We start from the raw sequence: 17,999 nt of genomic DNA on the forward strand, positions 1-17,999 counted from the left end.
ATTTTAGACTTAGATGGTAGAAAAGTATTAACATGATTGATTATCCATCAGGAAAAAAATTAAGCTAGAGTCCTACTTCATAATACAGAAAATTCCAGATGAATTTTCAAGTTAAAAATTAGAGCCAGAACCACTAGCTTTATCTGTATAGAAATATGTACCTCAACTGCTATACCTCATACCATATACACGGTTAACTCAAAATGGGTCAGAGATCTAACCATAAGAACTTAAACTATTAAATATTTAGAAGAAAACATAATAAAATCCTTGTGATACTGGAGTAGATAAAGATTTCTTAAATATGATGAAAAGAAAAAAAGGAAAATTAATAAAATGTCTTCAAAATTAAAGCCTTTGATCTGTGAAAGTTAAGTAAATGAAGACTAGCCATAGGTTGTAAGAAAATACTTGCAAAACATATTTCTTACAGGGGACTTGCCTTCAGAAATGTACTAGGAACACTTACAACTTGAGGAAAATAATCCAATTTTTTTTTTTTTTTTAAGGGAAAAAGCTTTGGATACACACTTGACAAATGCTCAAGGTCACTATCAATCATGTAAATCCAAATAAAAATCACAATGAGAGATAACTGGACATCATCTGAATGGCTAAAATGAAAAAAAAAAATGACAATACCAAGTGCTGGACAGAATGTGAAACTGGAAACTATACATTTCTGTTGAGAAGGCAAAATGGCAAGGCTACTTTGAAAGACAATATGGCAGCATTTTATAAAATTAAACATACACTTACCATATAACCCAGTAATCTTAAATCTAGGTATTTATTCAGGAGAAATGAAAAGGGTATGTTCATATGAAGTCTTTTACTCAGAGATTTTTACATTTTCATAATTAATATTTTAGTATATAATAATACTAAATAAAGTATTACACATACTAACTGTTAAAGTTAAATACAAAATGATGCCCTGGCTTGATAATTCCTGAGCAGACAAAACCACTTAAGCCGTGTAACCAGAAGTAAATCTAGCTCATTTCATGAGCGTAAGCAGGACTTAAGGTTATGTCTTATAAATGGCTCTGACAGCCATAGAAGAAATTTAGGTCATCTTCCTAAAACTGGTAGGAAATAATCACTTTCAACCAATCCCTTGCCATCTGGAAATCCCCATTGTAATAATAATCCCCATTGTAATAACCAGTTGTTGTGAAGGCTAACAGCTTCCTCATTTTCACTGTATAAGCCATCCTGTAACTTCATGCCCTGAGTTTCTTATCTGTCTTCAAAGTTAGAAGCTCCAAGCTTGTGAACTTTTTATATACACAATAAAATCTTACTAAATAATATTTATAGATATAGAAATTTTAATTTGGCTATTTCTGGATTTTTGACCTAACCAAACACTAGAATTATTTCAAATATCAATTAACCGGTAGTTACAAATTTGAGTTGTGAATTATCCACATTATGGAACATTGCTCAGCAATGAAAATGAAGTAGATATTAACATATGTGAAAATGCAGATGCCACTCAAACATAATGAGAGAAGACAAACCTGAAACACTATGTACTCTGTGAGTCCATTAATACAAAATCCTGGAAAATGTAAAGCTGTAGTGAGAGGAAAGAGAATGTGGTCAAGGGTCAGGAAAGGCTATCTATTGTGAAGTGGTGTGAGAAAACATTTTAGGATGAACTGTTCAACAGCTTGATTTTGGTGGAGGTTTAGAAAGCAATGGCACCCCACTCCAGTACTCTTGCCTGGAAAATCCCATGGACGGAGGAGCCTGATGGGCTGCAGTCCATGGGGTCGCGAAGAATCGGACACGACTGAGTGACTTCACTTTCATGCATTGGAGAAGGAAATGGCAACCCACTCCAGTGTTCTTGCCTGGAGAATCCCAGGGACGGGGAAGCCTGCCGACCTGCCGTCTATGGGGTCGCACAGAGTCGGACACGACTGAAGCGACTTAGAAGCAGCAGCAGCAGCAGCAGCAGCAGCATGCTACTACATACAATTACCAAAATTTATCACCCTGTATGTTAAAAATGAGTGAGTTTTGTTGCATGTAAATTATACCTCAGTAAAAGTAAATAAAAATGTTGTTCAGTCACTCAGTCATGTCTGACTCTTTGCGGCCCCTTGGACTGTAGCACACTAGGCTTCTATGTCCATCACTATCTCCCCGAGTTTGCTCAAACTCATGTCCATTGAGTTGGTGATGCCATCCAACCATCTCATCCTCTGTTATCCCCTTCTCCTCTTGCCCGCCATCTTTCCCATCATCAGGGTCTTTTCCAAAGTGTTGGCTCTTCACAGCAAGTGGCCAAAGTATTGGAGCTTCGGCTTCATCATCAGTCCTTCCAATGAATATTCAGGGTTAATTTCCTTTAGGATCAACTGGTTTGATCTCCTTGCTATCCAAGGGACTCTCAAGACTTTTCTCCAACACCACAGTTCAAATCATTAATTCTTTGGTGCTAGTGTTTTTTATTGTCCAACTCTCACATCCATACATGACTATTGGAAAAACCGTAGCTTTGACTATGCAGAATTTTTTAGGCAAATAAAAATAAAACAATTGAAAACATTAGATGAAAATCTAAAAGACTCTAACCTCAGGTTGAGGGATAGCTTCCATATTTCCCTATATAAAAATTATTTCAGCTATATTACAGAATGAGACAGAAAATGGTAAACTGCAAAAGAATGCTTGCAACATATGTTACTGACAAAAAGTAAATATTCCTAATGAGTGATAAGAACTTATAAATTGTTTTACATGAAGATAACACAGTAGAAAAAGCCTAGAAAAAAAAGATGATGCCCAAATGGTCAGGACATATGTGGAAAAATGCCTAATCTTACTATTAATAAGGAAAATGAAAATTTGAGTACAAGAACATTTTTATCCATTATACTGGAAAAAAACGGAAATGAGTAATCACAAGAATGCTGGCGAGATTGTGAGGGAATGGGCCCTTTCATAATGCTGCTGATGGCAGTATGAATCTCTAAAACATCTGGGGAAATTTATCTAGAAATAGATGCTAAATGTATTATGTACATATTATTTAATCCAGCAATCCCACTTGTGGGGCTCTAGCTTTTAGAAATAAGGGCACTGATATATGAAGCCATTGGTATAGCAATCAATAGGTATTGAGGAATTGCTGGAAGCTGGCACAAAGAAAAACTGGAAACTACTTGAGTCGAGGAAATGGATGAATAAATTCTGACACATCTATGCTGTGGATTACCAGATAGATATTTAAAAATAGTGAGCTGGTAAAGAATCTGCCTACCAATGCAGAAGATGCAAGAGACCAGAATTTGATTCGTGGGTCAGGAAAATCCCCTAGAGAAGGAAATGGCAATCCACTCCAGAATTCTTGCCTGGAAAACATGAAATTTTCCATGGAGACTACATTCCATGGGGACATAAAGACTTGGGCACAGCTGAGCACACACACACACATTATAGAGATTTATTTATTAACTATAAGTCATATCCATGATGCTTTTTAAATAAGAAAATTACATAAGGTAATATGATTTTATTTTGTTAAAATTATCACAGCCTGAAAGCCTGCACTATACTATGTCAGAGCTCCCCTGGTTATGTGAAAGAATATCAGTACATTGCTAATAATGGTAACTTCATGAGGGAGAGCTAGGAAGACAGTATCAATTTTTTTTTCTTTATACATCTTTGCATGTATTTATCTTTGTAGTCACATCACCAGATGCAGTGAGAAAATATGACTTTTGTGAAGCCATAACTTTAATAGAGAAAATTCTAAAAATTATACACAGCATATTCTTTAATTTTAAGGTCCTGGATATTGTGAGATGGCCACCAATCTGGGTATAGATTTTGGAGAAAAACACAGCATTACCACAGTAAATGTTCATATCAGTTGTAAGGTGTATCACAATTTCAGAAATAATACAAAGGCTAAAGAAAAAATTGTTTAATGTGATAGAAGAAAGTTTTTCAGAAAAAACCATTAGTTGTATCCCTTTTGTCCTACTTCCTTTTCCCTTTCTGAAGCGGGCACCTCAGTTAAAGACTAGATATTTCTTAATAGAACTATAAATAGTTTCGAAATTTCTTTCACTGAAGCCCACATGTTTCCCACAGTAATAAAAAGCCTCTATGAAGAACCTTTAAGCATTCAGAATTTGATAATGGAAATGTGAGATTTTCTCTGGGCCTACACCTTCTTACAAAATTACCTACCATTTTTTTTTTTTTTTTTTTTGGCATGTAAACATTTTCCCATAGCCCCAGAGACTCCCATCAACAAATTTATTAAACTTGTCTTATCCAGGAAAAAAAAAGGCCATCTATTTCTTATATTTGCGCTAGTAAACACTTGTGCATGGTTACACACACACACACCCTAGTCTTTGTCTTCAGTTTATTGATCTTTTGCATACTTGAAAGCAAATTTATGTGATGGGTGTGATGATGCAAATTTGGAGGATCAGAGACAGATACTCTTCTCTGGCTAAAAAAGGGAAAGAAATGAAAGAGTACAGTCAAAGTGGTTGAAGGAGGGCTGGGTAGGAGGAACAATTGGAGATAAAGGATTTGGAAGCGAGTGGGGAAGGAAACAAACTTGGGAAGAGCTGGCCAGTGCAGACGACTTATGTTGAAGTAAAAATTGCTGTTTTGTCACATGTACATAAATGCCCCTGTCTTCTTTGTAATCTCTAGTAAAGCTTGTGAGAACTCCAATGTCTTGGGAAATAATTTACTTTTTAGAAATGAGTTTTTTTTCAAGAGGTATTTGAGTGAAATCAGACACTGGCCATGGGAATCTGTGTACAGTGGATTATGAGAATTCAGGAAATATAGGCCTTACTGCTACTACATTATTTTGCTGTTGTTTGAAAAATGGAAACTTTCAGAGAAATCACAGGCCCTTAGCTTACAAATTATGCAAATTTAATGAACAAATAATTATCACATAAATTATAGGTAGAACTTAAATTATGGATTAAGGGAGGAGGTGGGAGGAAGGGATTATAAACACTTAAATACGGTAATCAGGCTTGACCTCCAAATTGAGTTGCAAAGGCTAAAATTGTAATTGAGTAATTTAAGGAATATCTATTCCCACTGGTACCTCTCATTTTATGAGGCAACATCACAGTGTCTAGATAAAACAAATCTAAAGTCAGTGATATCACATTTCCTAAGATGCTGGTAATAAACATTGGTCAAAATAACGGTTAGCTTGACTATTCCTGTTTATATTTTTAGTAACTTAAATTGATCTTTAAATTATGATTTTCAGTTTTATTTTTCAAATAATTTCTTTGAATTATTTATTCCTCTAATCATAAAAAGAAAATGAGAAAAATATATTAGAATGCAAAATAAAAGAAAGGTCTATGTATATTCTAGTCTTTTTTTTATGCATTTGAAAGCATAAAATTTGTTTTCATTTAAAATTATACAAATATAATATTTATTAAATGAAACATACTGATTTTACAAACATTTATGAACTGCTTATTATGGTACCAGAATAAAATTCAAGATCAAAAATAAAAATTCTGGATGAGGAGAAACAAACTGTAAATTGCTCCAACCAAAGGGAAAAATTACTTATGTCTATTCTATCAGGGATTAGATCTGATAGACTGCCTGAAGAACTATGGATGGAGGTTTGCCATATTATACAAGAGGCAGTGATCAAGACCATCCCCAAGAAAAAAAATGCAAAAAGTCAAAATGTTTGCCTGAGGAGGTGTTACAAATAGATGAGAAAATAAGAGAAGCTAAAGGCAAAGGAGAAAAGGAAAGATATACCCATTGGAATGTAGAGTTCCAAAGAATATCAAGGAAAGATAAAAAAAGCTTTCCTCAGTGATCACTGCAAAGAAATAGAGGAAAATAAACAATGGGAAAGACTAGAGATCTCTTCAAGAAAATTAGAGATACCAAGGGAAAATTTCATGCAAAGACGGGCACAATAAAGGACAGAAATGGTACAGACCTAACAGAAGCAGAAGATATTAAAAGAGGTGGCAATACACAGAACTATACAAAACAGACCTTCATGACCCAGATAACCACGATGGTGTGATCACTCACCTAGAGCCAGACATCCTGGAATGTGAAGTCAAGTGGGCCTTAGGAAGCATGAACAAAGCTAGTGGAGGTGAAGAAATTCCAGTTGAGCTATTTCAAATGCTAAAAGATGATGCTGTGAAAGTGCTGCAGTCAATAGGCCAGCAGATTTGGAAATCTCAGCAGTGGTCACAGGACTGGAAAAGGTCAGTTTTCATTCCAATCCCAAAGAAAGGCAATGCCAAAGAATGCTCAAATTACCACACAATTGCACTCATCTTACAATAGTGAAGTAATGCTCAAAATTCTCCATGCCAGGCTTCAACAGTACGTGAACCGTAAACTTCCAGATGTTCAAGCTAAATTTAGAAAAGGCAGAGGAACCAGAGATCAAATTGCCAACATCCGTTGGATCATTGAAAAAGCAAGAGAGTTACAGGAAAACATCTACCTCTGCTTTATTGAGTATGTCAAAGCCTTTGACTGTGTGGATGACAACAAACTGGAAAATTCTGAAAGAGATGGGAATACCAGACTACCTGACCTGCCTCTTGAGAAATCTGTATGCAGGTCAAGAAGAAACAGTTAGAATTGGACATGGAACAACAGACTGGTTCCAAGTCAGGAAAGGAGTACATCAAGGCTGTGTATTGTCACCCTGCTTATTTGACTTATATGCAGAGTACATCATGTGAAATGCCAGATTGGATGAAGCCCAAGCTGGAATCAAGATTGCCAGGAGAGATATCAATAACTTCAGATATGCAGATGACACCACCCTTATGGCAGAAAGTGAAGAAAAACTAAAGAGCCTCTTGATGAAAGTGAAAGAGGAGAGTGAAAAAGTTGACTTAAGTCCCAATATTCAGAAAGCTAAGATCATGGCATCTGGTCCTATCACTTCATGGCAAATAGACGGGGAAACATTGGAAACAGTGACAGACTTTATTTTGGGGGACTCCAAATTCACTGCAGATGGTGACTGTATCGATGAAATTAAAAGAGGCTTGCTTTTTGTCTTCTTGTAAGAAAAGCTATGACCAACCTAGACAGCATATTAAAAAATAGAAACATCACTTTGCCAACAAAGGTCCATCTAGTCAAAGCTATGGTTTTTCCAGTGGTCATGTATGGATGTGAGAATTGGACTATAAAGAAAGCTGAGCACTGAAGAATTGATGCTTTGAACTCTGGTGTTGAAGAAGACTCTTGAGAGTTCCTTGGACTGCAAGGAGATCCAAGCAGTCCATCCTAAAGGAGATCAGCCCTGAGTGTTCATTGGAAGGACTGATGCTGAAGCTGAAACTCCAGTACTTTTGCCTCCTGAAGAGCTCACTCAATGGAAAAGACCCTGATGCTGGGAAAGACTGAAGACAGGAGGAGAAGGGGATGACAGAGGATGAGATGGTTTGATAGCATCACTGTCTTGATGGACATGAGTTTGAGTAAGCTCCAGGAGTTGGTGATGGACAGGGAAGCCTGGTGTGCTGCAGTCTATGGGGTTGCAGAGTGTCAGACATGATATGAGTGACTGAACTGAACTGATTCAATCTCCGTGCACTGTTTAATAAAAATTCTTGTATTTTGGACACCTAATTGTTTCCATGTGCACTTGATATTTTCTTAGAGTCTAAAAAATATCAAAAAGCAATTTTTTTCTCCCCAAATCTTTCCTTTAATGTCAGGTAGTTTCAACCCCCACCCCCACACAAGATACATGTCATAGAGGAATGGGCCTGAAGGCATCTGAGTCATGCATGCTGTGGTAGGCACAAACCTTGGTTCAGATCAAAGGAGCAGTCAAGTGCCTGGGAGAAGGATGGCACTTGCTTTCCCCTTCCCATTTTTCTTTCCTACTGGCCTTCAGATAAAGTCTATGGAAGAGAAAGAACTTTTAATCAGTGAAGAGTTTAGTTTTTAGAGATGCTGTAACTTTCAACTGACTACTTTGTTTATTTGACTTTGTGTTACTGCCTTTAAATTGGGTCTACTGTTATTCAGTAAAACAGTCAAACTAAATGTCAAGTATGCTATCACATTTTCTAAGCTTACAAAATTTTAATGTATTTTTATTGTGAAAATATACTTATAAATCAACTAATGACTGTGAAGCAAACCTCTAAGATGAAGAAATAATGTCCTGCTGGACACTGGAGGGCTTCAGCCCTCCTCCCCATTTGTTTCCCATCCTATCCAAACCTCTCCTTTATGGATAATCTCTATGTTAACTTTTAAGATGCTCTTTTCTTTCCACCTTTGCATATAAACATACCACCTTTATATTTATTCTTATGATAGTTGTTTTATAACTTTATACTAAATTCCATTAATTACTATTATGTTTCCTGTATAGTTAGCTTAATATGATATCCTCCTTGATTCAAACATTTTCTGGTATGTGGCCATATATGATATGTAATAATACATGTATCATATATATATGTGTGTTATATATAAATGTGTGTGTGACTTACCGTGATATTGAATGGTTTGCCTTGAAAACGAACAGAGAGTATTCTGTCATTTTTGAGATTGCATCCAAGTGCTGCATTTCAGACTTTGTTTTGTTGACTATGATAGCTACTCCATTTCTTCTAAGTGATTCCTGCCCACAGTGGTGGATAAAATGGTCATCTGAGTTCAATTCACCCATTCCAGTCCATCTTAGTTCACTGATTCCTAGAATGTTGACGTTCACTCTTGCCATGTGCTGTTTGAACACTTCCAATTTGCCTTGATTCATGGACCTAACATTCCAGGTTCCTATGCAATATTGCTCCTTGCTTCTATCACCAGTCCCATCTACTACTGGGTGTTGTGTTTGCTTTGGTCCATCCCTTCATTCTTTCCGGAGTTATTTCCCCACTGATCTCCAGTAGTATTTTGGGCACCTACCAAACTGGGGAGTTCATCTTTCAGTGTCCTATTTTTCTGGCTTTTCATACTTTATATTGGTATATGCAATTCTTCTGTATTCAGATTTTTCAACTTATTTAACCCTTCTATTCTGAATGGATACCTGAGCTCTTTCCAGGTTTAGTCCAATATTCCAGGCTGTGAATATTCTTGGGAGCATACATTCTGACACATATATACCAAGCATTTTTCTAATGTGTAGGAATGGAATTTCTGGGTCAAAATATATGAACATTCCATTTTATCAGAAAATGTTTTCCAAATTCGTTACTGTTACCTATATCCTCACAAGTAGTAGATCAAATTTCAGACTGTTCCCATCTTACCAACATTTAGTTTTATCAGATATTCTTATTTTCTGTCAATCTCTATATTTATATCTAATGGTCATTTTAATTTGAATTTGCCAGTTAAGTGTAATAACCTTTCATGGATTTGTCATTTGAATTTCTTTCTTTCTCAGTGCCTGTTCAAGTCCTTGACATTTTTCTAATATATTGTCTGTACTTTTCTTATTTATTTTTGTAATTAAATTTTTATTTGAAGATGATTGTAGATTCATAATAGCATAATATGAAGAAATCCTATTTTCCCATTAACCATTTTCTCCAATGATAATATCTTGCTTGTGTAATATCATGGTCAGTAAATTGACATTGATAAAAAATTCACTGATATTCAAATTCTCATTTTATATGTACTCATATCTGTGTATATGTTCTTATGTGTGTATATTTAAGTTCTTTGCAATTTTATCATATGTAAAATTTGTGTTTGTCTACTGCCACAGTCAAGAAACAAAACAGTTCTGTCATCAGATGGATTCCTACTGTTGCCCTTTTGTACTCACACCCACCTTCCCTCTCACCCCTCCCCACTCCTCCATGTACACTTTCTCTGAAAACCACTTCAGCTGACCCTTGAACAATACAATTTTCAACTATTCAGGTTTATTATATACTGATTTTTTAAATGGTAAAGACCACAGTAATGCATGATCTACTGTCGATTGAATATATGGATGGGGAACCATAGGTACGGAGGAACCTTAGATATGAAAAAACTGTGGATACTAGGTGCCTGGAATACAGAGGCTCTACTTTAATTATATGGTGCAGTTTTGATTAGGGAGAGGGTCAGCATCACTAAACCCATCTGTACTACACGTCTATAATTTTGCCATCTTCAAGGATGTTATATGGATGGAATAATACAGAATGTACCCTTCTGGGACTGGCTTTTTATTTTATTTATTTATTTATTATTTTTTTTAAATTTTTTTAAAATTTTATTTTATTTTTTAACTTTACAATATTGTATTGGTTTTGCCATATATCGAAGTGAATACGCCACAGGTATACTTGTGTTCCCCATCCTGAACCCTCCTCCCTCCCCTTACCATCCCTCTGGGTCATCCCATTGCACCAGCCCCAAGCATCCAGTATCGTGCATCGAACCTGGACTGGCGATTCATTTCATATATGATATTATACATATTTCAATGCCATTCTCCAAAATCATCCCACCCTCTCCCTCTCCCACAGGGTCCAAAAGGCTGTTCTATACATCAGTGTCTCTTTTGCTGTCTCGTATACAGGGTTATTGTTACCATCTTTCTAAATTCCATATATATGTGTTAGTACTGTATTGGTGTTTTTCTTTCTGGCTTACTTCATTCTGTATAATAGGCTCCAGTTTCATCCACCTCATTAGACCTGATTCAAATGTATTATTTTTGATGGCTGAGTAATACTCCATTGTGTATATGTACCACAGCTTGCTTATCCATTCATCTGCTGATGGACATCTAGGTTGCTTCCATGTCCTGGCTATTATAAACAGTGCTGCGATGAACACTGGGATAGACGTGTCTCTTTCCCTTCTGGTTTCCTCAGTGTGTATGCCCAGCAGTGGGATTGCTGGATCATAAGGCAGTTCTATTTCCAGTTTCTTAAGGAATCTCCACACTGTTCTCCATAGTGGCTGTACTAGTTTGCATTCCCACCAACAGTGTAAGAGGGTTCCCTTTTCTTTACACCCTCTCCAGCATTTATTGCTTGTAGACTTTTGGATCGCAGCCATTCTGACTGGTGTGAAATGGTACCTCATAGTGGTTTTGATTTGCATTTCTCTGATAATGTGTAATGTTGAGCATCTTTTCATGTGTTTGTTAGCCATCTGTATGTCTTCTTTGGAGAAATGTCTACTTAGTTCTTTGGCCTATTTTTTGATTGGGTCGTTTATTTTTCTGGAATTGAGCTGTAGGAGTTGCTTGTATATTTTTGAGATGAGTTGTCTGTCAGTTGCTTCATTTGCTATTATTTTCTCCCATTCTGAAGGCTGTCTTTTCACCTTGCTAATAGTTTCCTTTGATGTGCAGAAGCTTTTAAGTTTAATTAGGCCCCATTTGTTTATTTTTGCTTTTATTTCCAATATTCTGGGAGGTGGGTCATAGAGGATCTTACTGTGATGTATGTCGGAGAGTGTTTTGTCTATGTTCTCCTCTAGAGTTTTATAGTTTCTGGTCTTACGTTTAGATCTTTAATCCATTTTGAGTTTATTTTTGTGTATGGTGTTAGAAAGTGCTCTAGTTTCATTCTTTTACAAGTGGTTGACCAGTTTTCCCAGCACCACTTGTTAAAGAGATTGTCTTTAATCCATTGTATATTCTTGCCTCCTTTGTCAAAGATAAGGTGTCCATATGTGCGTGGATTTATCTCTGGGCTTTCTATTTTGTTCCATTGATCTATATTTCTGTTTTTGTGCCAGTACCATACTGTCTTGATGACTGTGGCTTTGTAGTAGAGCCTGAAGTCAGGTAGGTTGATTCCTCCAGTTCCATTCTTCTTTCTCAATTTTGCTTTGGCTATTCGAGGTTTTTTGCATTTCCATACAAATTGTGAAATTATTTGTTCTAGCTCTGTGAAGAATACCATTGGTAGCTTGATAGGGATTGCATTGAATCTATAGATTGCTTTGGGGAGTATACTCATTTTCACTATATTGATTCTTCCAATCCATGAACATGGTATATTTCTCCATCTATTAGTGTCCTCTTTGATTTCTTTCACCAGTGTTTTATAGTTTTCTATATATAGGTCTTTAGTTTCTTTAGGTAGATATATTCCTAAGTATTTTATTCTTTCCGTTGCAATGGTGAATGGAATTGTTTCCTTAATTTCTCTTTCTATTTTCTCATTATTAGTGTATAGGAATGCAAGGGATTTCTGTATGTTGATTTTGTATCCTGCAACTTTACTATAATCATTGATTAGGTCTAGTAATTTACTGGTGGAGTCTTTAGGGTTTTCTATGTAGAGGATCATGTCATCTGCAAACAGTGAGAGTTTTACTTCTTATTTTCCAATCTGGATTCCTTTTTTTTCTTTTTCTGCTCTGATTGCTGTGGCCAAAACTTCCAAAACTGTGTTGAATAGTAATGGTGAAAGTGGCACCCTTGTCTTGTTCCTGACTTTAGAGGAAATGCTTTCAATTTTTCACCATTGAAGATGATGTTTGCTGTGGGTTTGTCATATATAGCTTTTATTATGTTGAGGTATGTTCCTTCTATTCCTGCTTTCTGGAGAGTTTTTATCATAAATGGATGTTGAATTTTGTCAAAGGCTTTCTCTGCATCTATTGAGATAATCATATGGTTTTTATTTTTCAATTTGTTAATGTGGTGTATTACATTGATTGATTTGTGGTTATTGAAGAATCCTTGCATCCCTGGGATAAAGCCCATTTGGTCATGGTGTATGATTTTTTTAATGTGTTGTTGGATTCTGATTGCTAGAATTTTGTTAAGGATTTTTGCATCTACGTTCATCGGTGATATTGGCCTGTAGTTTTCTTTTTTGTGGCATCTTTGTCAGGTTTTGGTATTAGGGTGATGGTGGCCTCATAGAATGAGTTTGGAAGTTTACCTTCCTCTGCAATTTTCTGGAAGAGTTTAAGTAGGATAGGTGTTAGGTCTTCTCTAAATTTTTGGTAGAATTCAGCTATGAAGCCGTCTGGACCTGGGCTTTTGTTTGCTGGAAGATTTTTGATTACAGTTTCAATTTCCGTGCCTGTGATGGGTCTGTTAAGATTTTTTATTTCTTCCTGGTCCAGTTTTGGAAAGTTGTACTTTTTAAAGAATTTGTCCATTTCTTCCCTGTTGTCCATTTTATTGGCATATAATTTCTGATAGTAGTCTCTTATGATCCTTTGTATTTCTGTGTTGTCTGTTGTGATCTCTCCATTTTCATTTCTAATTTTATTGATTTGATTTTTCTCCCTTTGTTTCTTGATGAGTCTGGCTAATAGTTTGTCAATTTTATTTATCCTGTCAAAGAACCAGCTTTTGGCTTTGTTAATTTTTGCTATGGTGTCTTTTGTTTCTTTTGCATTTATTTCTGACCTAATTTTTAAGATTTCTTTCCTTCTACTAACCCTGGGGTTCTTCATTTCTTCCTTTTCTAGTTGCTTTAGTTATAGAGTTAGATTATTTATTTGACTTTTTTCTTGTTTCTTGAGGTATGCCTATGCCTGTATTGCTGTGAACCTTCCCCTTAGCACTGCTTTTCCAGTGTCCCACAGGTTTTGGGTTGTTGTGTTTTCATTTTCATTTGTTTCTATGCAAATTTTGATTTCTTTTTTTGATTTCTTCTGTGATTTGTTGGTTATTCAGCAGCGTGTTGTTCAAACTCCATATGTTGGAATTTTTAATAGTTTTTCTCCTGTTCAGTTCAGTTCAGTTCAGTCGCTCAGTCATGTCTGACTCTTTGCGACCTCATGAATTGCAGCACGCCAGGCCTCCCTGTCCATCACCAGTTCCCGGAGATCACCCAGACTCACATCCATCGAGTTAGTGATGCCATCCAGCCATCTCATCCTCTGTCGTCCCCTTCTCCTCCTGCCCCCAATCCCTCCCAGCATCAGAGTCTTTTCCAGTGAGTCAACTCTTCACATTAGGTGGCCAAAGTACTGGGGTTTCAGCTTTAGCATCATTCCTTCCAAAGAAATCCCAGGGCTGATCTCCTTCAGAATGGACTGGTTGGATCTCCTTGCAGTCCAAGGGACTCTCAAGAGTCTTCTCCAACACCACAGTTCAAAGGCATCAATTCTTCAGCGCTCAGCCTTCTTTATGGTCCAACTCTCACATCCATACATGACCACAGGAAAAAGCATAGCCTTGACTAGATGAACCTTTGTTGGCAAAGTAATGTCTCTGCTTTTGAATATGCTATTTAGGTTGGTCATAACTTTCCTTCCAAGGAGTAAGCATCTTTTAATTTCATGGCTACAGTCACCATCTACAGTGATTTTTGAGCCCCCCCAAAATAAAGTCTGACACTGTTTTTGAGATCTAATCTTACTGCATTGTGGTCAGAAAAGATGCTTGGCATGATTTCAATATTTTTGAGTTTACCAAGGCTATATTTATGGCCCAGGATGTGATCTATCCTGGAGAAGGTTCCTTGTGCGCTTGAGAAAAAGGTGAAATTCATTGTTTTGGGACGAAATGTTCTATAGATATCAATTAGGTCTAACTGGTCTATTGTATCGTTTAAAGTTTGTGTTTCCTTGTTAATTTTCTGTTTAGTTGTTCTATCCATAGGTGTGAGTGGGGTATTAAAGTCTCCCACTATTATTGTGTTATTGTTAATTTCTCCTTTCATACTTGTTAGCATTTGTTTTACATATTGTGGTGCTCCCGTGTTGGGTGCATATATATTTATAATTGTTATATCTTCTTCTTGGATTGATCCTTTGATCATTATGTAGTGACTGTCTTTGTCTCTTTTTACAGCCTTTGTTTTAAAGTCTATTTTATCTGATATGAGTATTGCTACTCCTGCTTTCTTTTGGTCCCTATTTGCATGGAAAACCTTTTTCCAGCCCTTCACTTTCAGTCTGTATGTGTCCCCTGTTTTGAGGTGGGTCTCTTGTAGACAACATATGTAGGGGTCTTGTTTTTGTATCCATTCAGCCAGTGGGACTGGCTTTTTAAAAAATTTACTTTTAATTGAAGGATAATTGCTTTACAGTATTGTGTTGGTTTCTACCAAACATCACCATGAATCAACCATAGGTTTACCTGTGTCCTCTCCCACTTGAACATCCTTCCCACTTTGATCCCCATCCTACCCCTCTAGGTTGTTGTGGAGTCCTGGTTTGAGTTCCCTGAGTCATAAAGCAAATTCCCATTGGCTATCTATTTTACATACTGTAATGTATGTTTCTATGTTACTCTCTCCATACATACCATCCTCTCCTTCCTCCCCACCCCCCAGTTGTGCCCACAAACCTGTTCTTAATGTCTGTGTCTCCACCGTTGCTCTGCAAATAGGTTCATCAGTACCATCTCTAGATTGAATATATATGAGTTAGTATATGATATTTGTTTTTCTCTTTCTGACTTACTTCACTTTGTAAAATAGGCTCTATGTTCATCCACCTCATTAGAACTGACTCAAATGCATTCTTTTTTATGGCTCAGTAATATTCCATCATATATATGTACCACAGAGAAGGCAATGGCACCCCACTCCAGTACTCTTGCCTGGAAAATCCCATGGACGGAGGAGCCCAGTAGGCTGCAGTCCATGGGGTCGCTGAGTCGGACACGACTGAGCGACTTCCCTTTCACTTTTCACTTTCATGCATTGGAGAAGAAAATGGCAACCCACTCCAGTGTGCTTGCCTGGAGAATCCCAGGGATGGAGGAGCCTGGTGGGCTGCCGTCTATGGGGTCGCACAGAGTCGGACACGACTGAAGCGACTTAGCAGCAGCATATGTACCACAGTTTCTTTATCCATTCATCTGTTGATTTTTTTCACAGCCTAATTCTCTGGAGATTCATTCTAGTTGCTGTCTGATTATTTATTTTAATTCAAATGTACCCACCAGTCTGTGGCATTCCCTTCTGAATTTTCTCCTTTGTGATTCAACATTATATTTTCCCAATACCATCACTCAGAACCATTGCCAGTTTATATACACCTCACTCTTTGCCACTGGGGTATAGTGACTGCATTTTTACCCTCTTTCCTAAATCATAGCACTTTAAGATACTGTCACACCTTTGCATGTATCACTTTCTGTTAATGACCCAGAAGACTGAGAACCTAATTTGGATTTAGTGAATACCCTTTAAGACAAGGCCATTCATGTATACATTTGGAATGAAAATTTGGAAAAAGCATTTTTTATAAGTCCCTCAAAATGGGTAAGGTTACCTGATTAATGTAATTGCTATTCTAAAATAGGTTTTCCTGTTTCTTCCTTCTCAAAGATTTCAATTCATTAAACTATAGTTTTCAATTAACTGCCTTTCTTTGAACCTAGATTCCATGACTTTTATTTGCCTTTTGTTCTGTTGCTATCTTGTTTTTATAGAATACCTCTGAGTAAGACAGTACTAAAGATAAACATTTATTTATTAAAATAAAGTTCTATAGTTCCTGAGGTATTTATGAATAATAGAAGTATTGTTTTGCATTCACTTTATTTCTTAACTCATTAAGACGTTTCTAATTTGTTTCCCAGTTTTTAGAGTTAGCATGCTGCTGCGGCTGCTAAGTCGCTTCAGTCGTGTCTGACTCTGTGCGACCCCATAGACGGCAGCCCACCAGGCTCCCCCGTCCCTGGGATTCTCCAGGCAAGAACACTGGAGTGGGTTGCCCTTTCCTTCTCCAATGCATGAAAGTGAAAAGTGAAAGTGAAGTCGCTCAGTCGTGCCCGACTCTTAGCGACCCCATGGACTGAAGCCTACCAGGATCCTCCGTCCATGGGATTTTCTAGGCAAGAGTACTGGAGTGGGGTGCCATTATAGTGTCTGACAAATCATTAAAGTGTGATGAAAGAGTGAATTATATTTCTAGGTTTTTTTGTTTGTTTTTTTTATTCTTTAACCTGAAGTTAGAGTTGCAAAAATGAAGTCTACCTTGATTGGCACAAATGCTGCTTCTTGCTATCAACAGGTTAACAGGCATCCCAAGACCATGGAAACCTAAAGATTAGAAATTGAAATGGAATGTAAACTAGATGACAGAAAATCTTCTAAAGCAACACAGGCACTAGCTTTTAAGACTTTAATAGAACAAAGGTGCAAACCTCCTTATTAGCCTCCTCATTTAAAAGTCTAATTGTCCTCTTATATCTACACACTTACACATAAACACACAATTAGTCACAGGGTACTTGGAGGTACATGACAGAGCTTGGTAGGGATTTGGGGACAGAATTCCTTCAGTGCCTTCTAATGAGCTAACAGCTGTGACACATAGATCATTGACGGCAGGAGCTTGAAGGCACCCTAGGGATCATCTTCTCAACCCCCTCAATTATAAAGATGAGAAAAAATGAGATTGAGGAAAAGTTGTTGACTTATTCAAGGTTATCTAGCTTGGTGGTGGCAGAATCAAGTTCAGATCTCAGTGTTGATGTCAGTGTTGATCTATTTGACACAAATCAGGGAAAACAGTTTGTCTACTTGGTCAGTAAATTTGAATTGGTCACCTAGGCTGCATTGCACAATTTGCTGGGCATTGTATGTGCAGAGGTGGGTAAGATGAATTCTCACTGTGAAACTTGCTGGTTTCTGGAGGGTTAGACATGTAATAAGATGCATTACTGTAGACTATGTTAAGTGCTACAACAGGGACATGGATAAAATTCTGAGAAATCATTGAGGAGGGACTCTCCAAATAGTTTAGTGCAGTGCATTTGTCATGTCCCTCCAGGTCCCTGGACATTTCTTCCAAGGCAGCTGTGGTGAGAGGGGATATGTCACAGAACCTATTCTGGACTTGACAGAAATGACCTGACTGTTCAAGGTGATACTAGCTCCATTATTGCGTATAGACCTGTGGTTAATGATTACTTTTGATTTGATTGTTTAAGAAGCACTGAAAGAATGATTCCTAAAAGTGGGTTCTGATATGTATAAAAAGATGTAGAACTATTTGGATGTTTGACAAAGGAAAATTCTATAAGGAAAAGATATTTCACTTTTATAAGATGGCAAATGGAGGATTCC

The sequence above is a fragment of the Bos indicus genome, chromosome 8, assembly GCF_029378745.1.
Source record: "Bos indicus isolate NIAB-ARS_2022 breed Sahiwal x Tharparkar chromosome 8, NIAB-ARS_B.indTharparkar_mat_pri_1.0, whole genome shotgun sequence".
Classification (NCBI taxonomy): Eukaryota; Metazoa; Chordata; class Mammalia; order Artiodactyla; family Bovidae; genus Bos; species Bos indicus.